At 40.7% G+C, this 14,049-nt stretch overlaps 1 protein-coding gene across 5 annotated transcripts in view; it reads right to left on the reverse strand.

Moving 5' to 3' along the window:
• The window catches only part of GAPVD1 (GTPase activating protein and VPS9 domains 1), a 93,144-nt gene extending 82,719 nt beyond the window's left edge, over window positions 1–10,425 (reverse strand). For 3 of the 5 annotated variants that reach the window (XM_081281923.1, XM_081281921.1, XM_081281922.1), the window contains exon 1: window positions 10,249–10,424. The gene's annotated coding sequence lies outside the window, so the exon portion shown is untranslated. Of the gene's footprint in view, window positions 1–10,248 lie in introns of all 5 variants that reach the window. The other 2 variants (XM_081281925.1, XM_081281924.1) reach the window with 2 other exon arrangements.
• Between the last annotated feature and the right edge of the window lie 3,624 nt (window positions 10,426–14,049).

Raw genomic sequence — 14,049 nt, forward strand, 5'->3', positions numbered from 1 at the left:
TGCCTCAACCGTCTCTGCATCTCTGACATTGTCTCAGAATATTCAGCATGCAAAATTTCTTAATAATTTAGCTCAAAATACTTCCAAGGCTCTGCGTAATCAAGTAAATATTGATGAAAGGATTGAAACTAAATTAAACGCCTTAGAGGCAACTGTTATTAACATTGGTAATGAACTTTCAGCCTTAAAATTTAAGGAAAGGCTTAAATGCCATGCTAATTATAAGTATGTATGTGTTACAGCTGCCAAGTACAATGCTTCTCTCTGGGATTGGGAGAAGGTTAAAACCCATTTATTAGGTATTTGGCAAAATAGTAATAATAGCTTGGATATTCTGGAACTTCATCACCATATCCAAGACATTCAAAATAATAGAGCTGATTTTTCAGATCCTTCTTCTTTGGCTAACCAAATATTGAAGGAGTTAAATGGATTCAACCCTGGAAATATTCTTAAACACTCCGCTTGGTACATTATTGGATTATTCTCTTTGCTGTTAATTCTCTTTTGTATTGTAACTATAGGATGGCAAGTCCTCCAATCAAGAATCCGGGGACTCCAGAGAGTGAACCGCCGCCTCATTGTTAAGAATAAAAAGGGGGAATATGTGGGGAGCCATTCTGACACGTGATTGGGTGACTCCCGTTAAGGGCCTGAGGCACTCTGGCTGTGTCGGAGTTATCCCGACCCTTTCCTGATGAGAGAGCCCATCCGTGTGGGGGTGTGCGTAACCACTGACCCTGGAGACCCAATCACTGACCCTGACCTTGGAGTGCAGCCCCCCCTCAACCTTCATTGGATGGAATTCTCCCCTGAATCTCTTGTTTCCCCCAAATAAAAGGCTGATCCCCGGCGTGTTCGCTCTCTCTCTCTCCTGCTAGCCCAGAGTAATCCTCGCTGCCCTGCTGAGCGGCTGGAGGCAGGGAAACAGGGAGACCGAGCCGTCTCGGACCTAGCATTAAAATAAGGTACTGTCTGTGTGTTTTATTTTGATCTCTTCTAACTAACTGAATGCCAGAACCTCATTAATGAAACCACTGCGCAGGCCGCGTGGTAGACTCAGCAAATTAGGGGGCCCTATCTCAAAATTTAAAATAAAAAGGTCTGGGGATGTAACTCAATGTTAAAGTGCCCCTGGGTTCAATCTCTAGTATTAAAAAAAAAAAAAAAAAAAAAAAAAAGATTGTGGGTGGGTGTTATAGTCCCAACTATTTGGGAGAACGAGGCAGGAGGATTGCTGGGGCCACAGGAATTTGAGGTTAGCCTAGGGAATATAGCTAGACCCCATTCCTTCCCTTTAACCCCCAAAACAAAAAAAGATTGCTTGAAAGAATAATGACTCTGACCCTGAACAAAGTCTAATATCCCTTGATTAATTTGTGTTTTAAATTTTCCAAGAGAAAAATCACAGTTTAACCCTTCCAAAGACTCACAGAAAATAATTAATAAAACAAATTTGTAAGGAAAAAAAATTGAACACGTTTTACAACATGCTTTCCACTAGTCTCTGCGTGGATGTACTGGCACTATATAGGAGCAAGACCAAGAAAGCACCTTTTGGACACACATCTTAAGTAATGAGCAGACATCATGCCTGTTTTCACAGTTAAAAGAGTATGTTTAAAGTCTTATATTAAGAAGATAGCATACTAAAAAAATGTGCATAGAAATACACACAAGGGCTTGGGAAGTAGCCCAGTGGTAGAGCAGTAGCCTAGGCTTGTGTAGCATGCTCAAGCCCTGCACTGAAAGCACAACACAGCAAAGACACAAGCACACATGCATATACATGGTTGTAAAATCAAGTTATGCTTTTCTTTCAGTTATAAGTATTTAAGGTATCTGGTTCACCTTGAAACTAAATTATACTGACTCCTATGAAGTATGTTTTTTCCCTTTTCAAACATTTGTTCAACCATCATTTTATTTATATATATATAAATAAAAATAAATAAGAGAAGGCAGAAGTACCAATAGATATCCACCACTTACTGTGACCAGTGCATTGCAGTGTCAAGATTAGGTTTCAGTTTAGGAACAAAAAAGAAATGACCTTCTGAAAATGTCTTTAAAAAAATTATAATACATATTGACACATATTCAGAAAATAGAGATAAGCATTTTAAAAAATATTTTCAGTTGTAGATGGGTACAATACCTTCATTTTATTCATCTTATGTGGTGTTGAGGTTCAAACCCAGTGTCTCACACATGCTAGATATGTGCTCTACCAGTGAGCTACAACCCTGGGCCCCAGATAAGCATTTTTTAAAAGTTCTTTAAATACAAGAAAAAAGTCAGGCGCAGTGGCATCTACCAGGAATCCCAGTGACTCAGGAGGCTAAGCCAGGAGGCCTGCAAGTTTGAGGCCAGCCTCAGCAACTTAGTGAGACCCTGTCTCAAAATAAAAAATAAAATGGGCTGGGGATATGGTGCCCCTAGGTTCAATCCCTGGTACCAAAAAAAAAAAAAAAAAAAAAAAAGAGTAAAAAACTTCATATTGTTGGCCAGGCACATGCCTGTAATCCCAGTGGCTTGGGAGGCTGAGGAAGGAGAATCGCAGGTTCAAAGCCAGCCTCAGCTGCAGGGCACTAAGCAACTCAGTGAGACCCTGTCTCTAAATGAAATACAAAATAGTGTTGGGGATGTGGCTCAGTAGTTGAGTACCCTGGAGTTCAACCCTCCCAGTACCAAAAAACAAAACAACAACAACAAAAACCTTTATATTATTAGCTGCACCAACAAGTTAGTATATACTGTCTCAATTTTCAGAATGTCATTATCAGGCAGTAGCACCTTGTAAGACAGTAAGTGCTGTACCCCATCTGAAACACAGATCACAACACTCAATAAAGCCTGTCGTGTGAAGTGGGAAGTGAAAGTACTGTGACAGTAGCCAAGAAGACACCAAAAGAGCTTGTTTTAAAGTATGGGATGAGGTACCAAGGTGGAAAAGTAATGGAGGTAGATTTAGAGGTTGGGCACCAAATGATAACTATTAATGACTGAGTAAAAGCCATGTTCCTATGTCATTAGTAGATTTAATCCTACTTGGCAGGTACATATCTCCTCCTCTTCACAGAGGAGGAAAAAGATTCAGAAAACTCAGATAACTTACTGCCTGATCATTCAGCTATTATATGGCAGAGAAGGGATTCAAACTGAGATTTGACACCAAAGTCCCATACTCTTCATTTTCCCCATGCAGCCTCTCTGGTTCTTTGCATGTACAGTGAGTTCAGGCTCCCTGGAAGCAATTCACTACAATGGGCTCGAGGTAGGATGGTGACCTGAGGCAAATGATCGCTCTCATAGTGAACTTCTGGTTATAATGGAGAGAGAAGGTGGGTGGCCCAGATTTTTCAGCCTTTCTTCATCTCAAACTACCTTTATAATCTTTCCTACCATTTTTCTCTTTCAGAGATTTAATGTACTAGGGCCCAGAAAAGGGCCTGGATGTTTTCCCATTCAATTTACAAATTCCTTTGTCCTTGTCTTTGTTCAAGTTGCTTCTCCACTTGGAACCCTTCTCTAATATCCCTAGAGCCATATATGACTCAAGGTGCAGTTAAAATGTCATCTTTTCCACACAGCATTCCTGGATTCCTCATTCTGCCATTTAGTAGTCAGTATCTCCAATCTACTTTTTCTTTTTTTTTTTGTTGTTGTTGTTGTTGTAGATGAACCTCTATTTTCTTTATTTATTTAAATGTGGTGCTGAGAATCTATTCCAGTGTCTCACAAGCTCTCTACCACTGAGTCACAACCCCAGCCCTCCGATCTACATTTTCATGACCCTTCTGACAAGCACCTCTATTAAAATCATGATCTTGGGGCTGGGGTTGTGGCTCAGCAGCAGAATGCTCACCTAGCATGTGGGAGGCCCTGGGTTTGATCCTCAGCACTACATATAAATAAGTTAGTAAAATAAAGGTATTGTGTCCAACTACAACTAAAAATATTAAAAAAAAAAAAAACAAGGGGCTGGGATTGTGGCTCAGAGTGAGAGCGCTCACCTCGCACGTGAGGCACTGGGTTCCAGCCTCAGCATCACATAAAAAAAAAAAAAAAAAAAAAAAAAAAAACCACAAATCATGACCTAGAGCTGGGGTTGTGGCTCAGTGGTAGAGCGTATCACATAAATAAATAAATAAAATAAAGGTATTGTGTCCAACTACAATAGAAAGAAAGAAAGAAAGAAAGAAAGAAAGAAAGAAAGAAAGAAAGAAAGAAAGGAAGAAATTATAAAGAAAGAAAGAAAGAAAGAAAGAAAGAAAGAAATTATAAAGAAGGAAGGAAGGAAGGAAGGAAGGAAGGAAGGAAGGAAGGAAAGAAAGAAAGAAAGAAAAAAAGAAAGAAAGAAAGAAAGAAAGAAAGAAAGAAAGAAAGAAAGAAAGAAAGAAAGAAAGAAAGAAAGAAATTATATGACCTGCGCTGGGGATGTGGCTCAAGGGGTAGCGTGCTTGCCTGGCATGCGTGGGACGCTGGGTTCGATCCTCAGCACCACATAAAAATAAAAAAATAAAGATGTTGTGTCCACCGAAAACTAAAAAATAAATATTTTTTTAAGAAGAGAAATTATATGAACCTTTTGGGGGGGGGGGAACTGGGGAACCCAGGGGCACTTTGTTACTGAGCTACATCTCCAGTCCTTTTTATTTTGAGACAGGGTCTCAATATTCCTGACAGTCTTGCTAAGTTGCTGTAGGTAACCTCAAACTTGTGATCCTCCTTCCTCAGTCTCCTCAGTCATTATGGTACTAGACATGCAATACCATGCCTGGCTAGAAATCACAACCAAAAAAGTAAAAAGAATAGTCACTCCGCAAATTATTTATTAATTACAAAGGAAAAATATGTCTTTACAAGAGAAATCTAAACGTTACCTTAATCAAATTTACATCAATGACAAAACTGGTGTCATGTTCCTCTGATGAGCTATACTAAAAGAGACCTAAAATCACTTGTTTTAATCTGAATCTGACCATGAAGGAATGTTCAGACAAACTGCAATTGAGAAGCATTCTACAAAACAAGTGGTAGGGAAGCTTTAAAAATGTTACTGGGGGGCTGGGGATGTGGCTCAAGCGGTAGCGCGCTCGCCTGGCATGCGTGCGACCCGGGTTCGATCCTCAGCACCACATACCAACAAAGGTGTTGTGTCCGCCGAGAACTAAAAAATAAATATTAAAAATTCTCTCTCTCTCTCTCTCTCTCTCCTCTCTCTTTAAAAAAAAAAAAAAATGTTACTGGGGGTGGGGATGGGGGCTAGAGTTGTAGATCAGTGGTAGAACAGTTGCCTAGCAAGCATGAGGCACTGGGTTCAATCCTCTGCACCACATAATAAATAAATAAAGGTATTGTGTCCACCTACACATAAAAAAATATTTCTTAAAAATGTTACTGTCTGGGGCTGAGGATGAAGTTCAATGGTGAAACAAATGCTTTGCATACATGAGGACCTGGATTCATTACCACAAAAATAAAAATAAAAAATAAAATGTTACTGACACAAGAAACCGCAAAAAGGCTGGAAAAATATCCTAGATTTGGGACTACAGTTGTGGCTCAGTGGTAGAGTGCTTGCCTAGCAAGAGTGAGGCACTGGGTTAGATTCTCAACACCGCATATAAAAAAATAAAATAAAATGGGGGCTGGGGTTGTGGCTGTGGCAGAGGGCTTGCCTCACATATGTGAGGCACTGGGTTCGATCCTTAGCACCACATAAAAATAAATAAACAAAATAAAGATATTGTGCCCAAGTATAACTAAAAAATTTTAAAAATAATAATAAAAATAAATAAATAAAATGAAGTCCATTGACAACTGAAAAAATTTAAAAACAAAAAGATCCTAGATTTGATACCATGCAATACCATGCAAGATCTTTAACTAGATCTTGAATTAAAAACAAAAGACAACAACAAACTAAGGACAGTATTAGGAAAAGTTGAAAGAGTAATCATATTACATCCATGTTAAAAATCTTAATCTCTGTATATCTACAACTAAATTGTAGATATACAGAGTCCTTGTTCTTGGGAAATAAAAGCTAAAGTGTCTGGGAATTAAAAGAACAAAGAATATCCATATTCACACCTAACTTTCATATGGTTCAGCAAAAAGTGTATGTATTCTCTGTGTAAAGCAAAAACGACAAAATGTTAGCAATTTGCAGATCTAGATGAAGGCTAAATGGGTGTTTATGTATTATTCTTCTATAGGTTTGCAATTTGGGGGGGGGGGCACAGGTATTACTAGAGGTTGAACCCGGGGTGCTCTACCTCTGAACTATATCCCCAGCCCTGTTTTTAATTTTCTATTGAGTCAGAGTCTCGCTAAGCTGCCCACATTGGCCTTGAACTTGTGATCCTCCTGCATCAGCCTCCAAAGTCCCTGGGATTACAGGCATATGCCACTGTAGCCAGTACACTAGTTATTCCTTATAGAGCTGCTTTTCTCTTTTGACAGAGGCAAATCTGTAGGCCTCAACATATAAAATGTAATTAGCAGGGTGTGGAGTAGCTACTCAGGAAGCTGAGAGAGCTGGTTTTGAGACCAGTAGGCAAGTGAGGATATAGCTAAGTGATAAAGCACCCATAAATTCAATCTCTAGTAAGGGGGAAGGGGAAGAATAAGAGAGTAATTAGGAAATAAAACCACTAACCTAAGATCACACAGTAAAAATACCTGAGCAAAGCAGAGACCTTTTCTTTTATCACATCATCATAGAAAGTTAGGGGATAACCAAAACCTGCATAGCAGCAAGCACTAAGAATAAGTAGTGCCCAGGGCTGGGGTTGTGGCTCAGTGGTTGAGTGCTCACCTAGCATGTGCGCCCTGGGTTCCATCCTCAGCACTACATAAAAATAAATAAAGGCATTGTGGGGCTGGGGATGTGGCTCAAGCGGTAGTGCGCTCGCCTGGCATGCGTGTGGCCCGGGTTCGATCCTCAGCACCACATACTAAGATGTTGTCTGCCAAAATCTAAAAAGTAAATATTAAAAAATTCTTTCTCTCTCTCTTTAAAAAAAATTGCTATATGCAAAATATGACTGCTTTCCTTAAAAAAAAAATAAAGGTATTGTGTTCAACTACAACTAAAAAATAAATATTAAAAAAAAAAAAAAAGTAATGCCCAGGGCTGCAGTGATCGAGTATTGGTCCTAGTATGACCAAGGCCACAGGTGCAATCCCCAGTATCACGATAAATAAATAATTAGTACCCAAATGGAACCAAATGCCCACAAAAGCACTACACAGTGTTCAGGAAATAATATTCTATCTTTTAAAAAATATATAAGATGAAGTCAGGCATGGTAGCATGCTCCTGTAATCCCGGCAGCTTGGGAGGCTTTGGCAGGATTGAAAGTTTGAGGCCAGCCTCAGCAACTTAGTGAGGCTCTGACCAACTTAGTGAGACCCTGTCTCGAAATAAAAAGGGCTGAAGATCTAGCTCAGTAGTAATACACCTCTGGGTTCAATCCCCAGTACTTCCCCAAAAAAATTAGATGAAAACTTTCCGTTTCATTCAATATGGATAATACTATTTGCAAGACTTTAAAAAGATCCCTGTTGTCACAGAACTGACATAAAAGTAAGAAAGTAAAAGATTAAAATATTCAACAAATATACAAATAACATAACACCAGATAGAGACATGCCATAAAGAAAACATAGGGGCAGGGCTGGGGCTGTAGCTTAGTGGCAGAGAGCTTGCCTAGCATGTGTGAGGCACTGGGTTCGATCCTCAGCACCATACACAAATAAAATAAAGGTATTCTGTTCATCTACAACTACAAAAAAAAAGAAAGAAAGAAAACACAGGAACAGCAGGCAAAGAATGATAAAGGCAGCAATGTAAGGGCACAGATTGACAGGGATGACCTCTCCCAGGCAGGGACTCATAATGGAATGTTCAATTCTACACAAATACCAATCATGTTTCATAAAATAGTTTTCTTTAGGAGCCTAGCAATGGAAGGCGTGCCTAGCATGTGTGACACATTGGGTTAGACCCTTAGCACCACATAAAAGTAAATAAAATAAAGGTATTGTATCCATCTACAACTAAAAATATTTTTAAAACATAGTTTTCTTTACATTTTAATACTCCCTCTTAATTATTTTCCAGAAAAAAATTGCTGCAGTGATTTTTTATTACTGCTATTATTTGAGAGGTAGAAAATCCCACCAAATGTTGACAGGTGTTTCACAAAGTACAAATTTTAAGATACACATATTCTGGGGGGAAAAATGCTGAGTGATTTATCAATGACAAGACTAATAGGAAAACAAAGAACTCCAAGAATCTGAAACAGAATTTAAAAAAAAAAAATGACTTACCAACTCTTCAACTCCATAATCTCTACATTTACTTCCTATCATATATGAAAAAAAGGGTAACAGGAAGATAAATTTGGATAAAAAGACTCTGGTATTTTTCTCTTAAAGGTAAAGAAAATTAGGATATCCTCCTCTTTAAAAGCCATACCACCCTCATGATTTTAAGAAAAATCAGCAAACACTAACATTTCCTTTCACAGGATTACACAAGAGCTTGGAGGACTTAGATTACTTGGAACTAGGGAAGCGCCTTAATACAAAAATCTGAGGGCCAAAATATTCACTTCCTTTTCTTCCTCTGATTCTTTTGCTGATTAACAGTACCCTGAATGAAAAATCTATTGTCTGTCTTTCCAAACTACCACTCTGGTATAAACAACAACTACAAATCTACTACTCTGATTCTATCCAAATCTTTGATTTCCTTGATTATGAAATTCTTTTTCATCTACACTATTATCCTGTCTACTTTGTCTTCTGTTTTACCTAATGACACAAATATTTCCAGGCACTCATAGATGCCCCAAAACTTCTCACTTTTTTATTTGTGCTATGGAATGCTTTGGAAGTCTGGTGAAGCCTATGGTCTCAGATTGATTTTTTTTTTTTATTTTGGCTAATGATTTCAGAGATCTTTTTTTTCATATTTTATTTTTTAGTTATTGGCAGACACAACATCTTTCTTTGTACGTGGTGCTGAGGATTGAACCCGGGCCGCACGCAAGCCAGGCGAGAGCGCTACCGCTTGAGCCACGTCCTCAGCCCTCAGACTGATTTTAAATGCACAATATATATGAATATGAAAGAAACCTATTATACAGAAATACTAGCAAAACAATAAAAAAGATATGGCTTTATAATCACATTAGTTATAAGATCTGGTAACCCCATAAATTCGAAGAAATGATAAGCGTAAAGAATATCTGAGATATGTACATCAACTGTAAACATGATATAACAATATCTGTGATTTTTATTGGTAACAACTACAAATCTAAGATTGTGCATTTAAAATCAATCTGAGACCAATACTATTGTGGTTTGTTGTCTACTTTCCTAACTGAAGGAAATAATAAATTTCAGCTAGTCAACAAAAATAAAGATGCAATTTTACCCCTAGTCTTGTTACAGGACCCTTGAATTCTATCCACATTCTTTCCACTAGTGAACCCTAGCTTGAAACTCTTTCCAAGCCCTGCTCAAACTGATTTTTGTCGCTAATTTTAAAACACTGATTCCTCTCATTGAACATAACACCACGTCTCCTTGTTCTCATGCAGATTTATGCATAAATTCCTGTTTATTTCTGGGGTTTGCCTAGCCGGCACTCATGACAATTTGCCAGTCAATAAAACGTGAAGTTCAAGGAAAACAGAAGCAAACAAACGACCCACAGCCCCTCACTTCCAGACCTCCACCCCCAAGTGGAAAGAAGCCAAGTAGAGGGTGAGCGTTTACGGTAGATGAGCTGCCCCAGACCCGTGCGTCCAGCTTGTCAAGATTCCCCGGTGCGCTACATCCCCGCCAGAGTCCTTCGGAAGACACCCCACCCGCTTCTCGCCTCGGGTGCTCAGTGTCCTGTCTGCCAGGGGCTCGCCCTGGCCCGCACCCCGAGCCGCCCCGCGGTTCTCCGGCCCCTTCCCACCCCATCCCCCATGCGTCCCTCCCTCCGGTCCGTCCCAGGCCGGCCGCCCCGGCCCCTGCGCGTTGCCTCATCTCCTCCCGGGCCTCGCCGCCTGTCCCCCCACCACCGCCTCGCCAGACATTGAAGGGAAGGGTACGGGGCCCAGGGGTCAGCTGCACCCGGCCGTCAGGCGCAGGCTGCGGCCCAGGCCGGAGCAGACGGGCTGCCCAGCACGGAGCCGTGCACTCGGCGCAGGATAGCCCGGGACGCGCGCTCACCGACGGGCGCATGCGGAAGAGGGCACCGAGGTCCGCGTCGGACGGCCACTCGGCCACAGAGCCGTCGCCCTTGCCGCGAACCACCGCCGCCGCCGCCGCTCGCTAGTCGGCTTCCCGGCGTCCTGCGGCGGCGCTGCCGCCACGCCAGCGCGCGTGCGCGGCGCCGCGGGGGCCCCTGGGATCGGCGGCGCGGCCCGGCCCAGCCCGGCCGCCCGCGGCTTCCCTTCCGCTGTCCGCCGCGGACCCGGCAGCTGCGCGCGTCCCGTCCCGGCTTCCTGAGAACCGCTCACAACACCCAGGCCCTCGCCTCCGCGCACAGGAAAGTTGGCCGTGAAAAATCCGCCCGAGCAAATATATGTAAAGACTTTCACGTGCCAGGGACATTATTTGAATGATTTTCACTCTCACCCCTGGCACACTTGCTCTTCCTTTCAGTTGAAAGCGTCGTGAATCGGTTGGATGGTGGCTGGATTTGCAATATTAAACCTGGTTTCCCACTTGCCATTTTATCGAATTTTACATACGGTAAACTTGACCTTACAGTTATTTTAAGTAAGTCAATTGACAATTTATCGAACAACTACTTTTGGGGGTGGGGGGGCAGGTGAGGATCGAACAACTACTTAACAGAATACTCAGATGTATTCAGAGGTTAGGTTAGCCCAGTTGAACAGCCATAAAAACCTTAAAATTGGAAGACACCTTAAAGGTCATTAGTGCAACTCCTGCCCAAGCAGGAATCCCCTCTTGTACATTTAGCCAGATGGTCATCTTTTTAACAGTTCACATTTCAAGTATTGCAGCCTGCTCCACTATTGGACCAGCCCTAAATGTTAGAAAGTTCCACCTCCTGCTGAGCTGAAATCTGCTTCCTTTAACTTCTTTCCAGTGCTAGTAGTTATACTGTACAGCATGTTTTTCATTTAGCAAATGAGCCTCTAAGCACAAAAAATAGTAATTAAAAAAATCATTTTCCCAACCATTTCAGATGTGAATCAAATCCCAGACTGCTCTCTCCATCTAGTCACCTTCCTTGATATACCCACTTTAAAAATTGTTAGAATTTGCTTTATTCTCTGGTAGCTAGTTAGGTACTAGGATTCAATTCAAATATTATTTACCAGCTCTTTTTAATTTTTTTTAAAATTTTTTTTTTAATATTTATTTTTTAGTTTTCGGTGGACACAACATCTTTGTTTGTATGTGGTGCTGAGGATTGAACCCGGGCCGCACGCATGCCAGGCGAGCATGCTACGGCTTGAGCCACATCCCCAGCCCCTAAATTTTTTTTAAAATATTTATTTTTCTGTTGTCGTTGGACACAATACCTTTTTTTATTTATTTTTATGTGGTGCTGAGGATGGAACCCAGGGCCTCACACATGCTAGGCTAGATAGAGTTCTACCCTTGAGCCACAACCCCAACCTTTATTTTTTATTTTTAACCAGGAATTGAACTCAGGGGCACTCAACCACTGAGCCACATCCCCCAGCCTTATTTTTGTATTTTATTTAGAGACAGGGTCTCACTGTGTTGCTTAGCACCTCCTCATTGCTGAGGCTTTTAGCTCCCTATCTTCCTGTCTCAGCCTCCTGAGCCCTTGGGATTACAGGAGTGCTTACCACTTTACCTGAATCTATTTACTAGCTCTTGTTACATTGTACAAAGCAGCAGCAAGAAGAAAAAAGCAACAGGATACAATTTATAACCTAAAGTGGAAAAAACTCCCACAGATTAAGGATTGTAAACTGAGGTAGGAATGCTACCAGATTCCCAGATCTCATCAGGTTGTCCTTATGGAGGAGGTGACGCTTGGAAGTTAATTAATGGCTGAGTTCAAGATGGAAAATGGCATTAGTGAATTGCTAAGAAAGAACCCAGCCTGAATAAAATGAACTTGTTCATAGTGAGCTCTGAAACACTGAGTACTCTAGACAGACTGGAGCACACAGGCCAGAGAGGAGGGGAATAAAAGGCCTCCAAAGTACCCACAAGAATCTTGAGGGTCCTCAACCAATTATATTGTACATAGTAAGTGAAAAGAGAACTGGAATGGTTAGTTAATAACTAAGCCCTATTCTGTCACCTATGAATGAAGAACTTGAGATGGATAAACAGTTTCCAATCTTCTTTCCATTTGGCACACCCAGGGAATTCAATTCTCCTACCAGGGCTATGGATTTACAATTCTTGCAGAACGTGGACTAGGTAATACACTTACCACGTTTTACTCCTATGGGCAGAGAACCTGGCTGTCTTCATGGTACCTGTTGTAACAATATTTCTTTTGGCAGGGGTGAAAATTTTTGTTTTTTCTTGATTTTTGATTTTGGTATTGGAGACTGAACCCACAGACACTTTTAACTACTGAGTTACATTCTCCAGTCCTTTTAATTGAACCTGGTCTCAAATTTGAATTCTTCCTGTTTTGGTCTCTCAAGTTACTGGAATTACAGGCATGTGCCACCAATGTGCCACCATGTATAGCTATTATTATTATTATTATTATTATTATTATTATTTATTTGGTACTGGGGATTAAACCAAGAGGCACTTAGACATCGAGCCACATTCCCACCACTTCTTTTCTTTTCTTTCTTTTTTTTTTTTTTTTTTTGAGACAGGGTCTCACACTAAGTTGCTTAGGGCCTCACTAAATTGCTGAGGCTGACCTTGAATTAGTGATTCTTCTGCCTCAGCCTCCTGAGTGGCTGAAATTATAGGTGTGTAACAACACACCAAACTATTTTGTTTCTTAAATAGATTGGATGAATAAATTGTGACCTCTGTCCATTTTTTTTTCACTATACCACTCAACCATCCCTGACATAAAGGGATATTTACTTGTCCATAGTCACAAATTCATACTGAATCTTTTTTTTTTTTTTTTAAGAGAGAGAGAGGAGAGAGAGAGAGAATTTTTAATATTTATTTTTTAGTTCTCGGCGGACACAACATCTTTGTTGGTATGTGGTGCTGAGGATCGAACCCGGGCCGCACGCATGCCAGGCGAGCGCACTACCACTTGAGCCACATCCCCAGCCCCTCATACTGAATCTTGATAAGAGTTCAGTTCTTCAGACGTCCAGCTTCACATTTCCCATTAAAATATCCTTCTCAGAATCACAGAGCAATGACAAAATGAGAATTTAAATATAAAAAAAATTGTCTATGTGTGCATAGCCAGTCTTAGAAGTAAAATTTTTTAAAAAATGATAATAATAATAAAAGATGTCAGGCTGGAGATAAAGCTCAGGTGGTAGAGTGCTTGCCTTGCATGCACAAGGCCCTGGGTTTCATCCCCAGCACACACACACACACACACAAGTCTATGCCAGGTAATATGAGGGGACTCTGGCAAATGTTTCTGGACAAAAACACTATCACCAAGTCTGTCAAAGACCCCCAAATTTTGTCATTACTTATAGATATTTTTAACTAAAGAGGCTAACCATAGAGGTGAAAACTTGCTCAAAATCAATATAAATAGTATTCCCTGAGGTTGTCTTATTCACCATTGTCTTGCTGGAACCTGGTATGCTGCCTAGAAATAAATATTTGCTTGGTTTTTTTAATATTTATTTTTAGTTGTAGTTGGACAAATACTTTTATTTATTGTATGTGGTGCTGAGGATCAAACTCAGGGCCTCGTACATGGTAGGCAAGCACTCTACGCTGAGCCACAACCCCAGCCCTATTTACTTGTTTTTAAATGATCTATTTAAATTCAGAGTCTCAGGGATCATCTACTCTACACCCTCGTTCTTTTGGAATTTGGAGGCTGTTCTTCAAGACAACCTA

This window comes from Spermophilus citellus (genome assembly GCF_964194105.1).
Source record: "Spermophilus citellus genome assembly, chromosome: 2".
Lineage (NCBI taxonomy): Eukaryota > Metazoa > Chordata > Mammalia > Rodentia > Sciuridae > Spermophilus > Spermophilus citellus.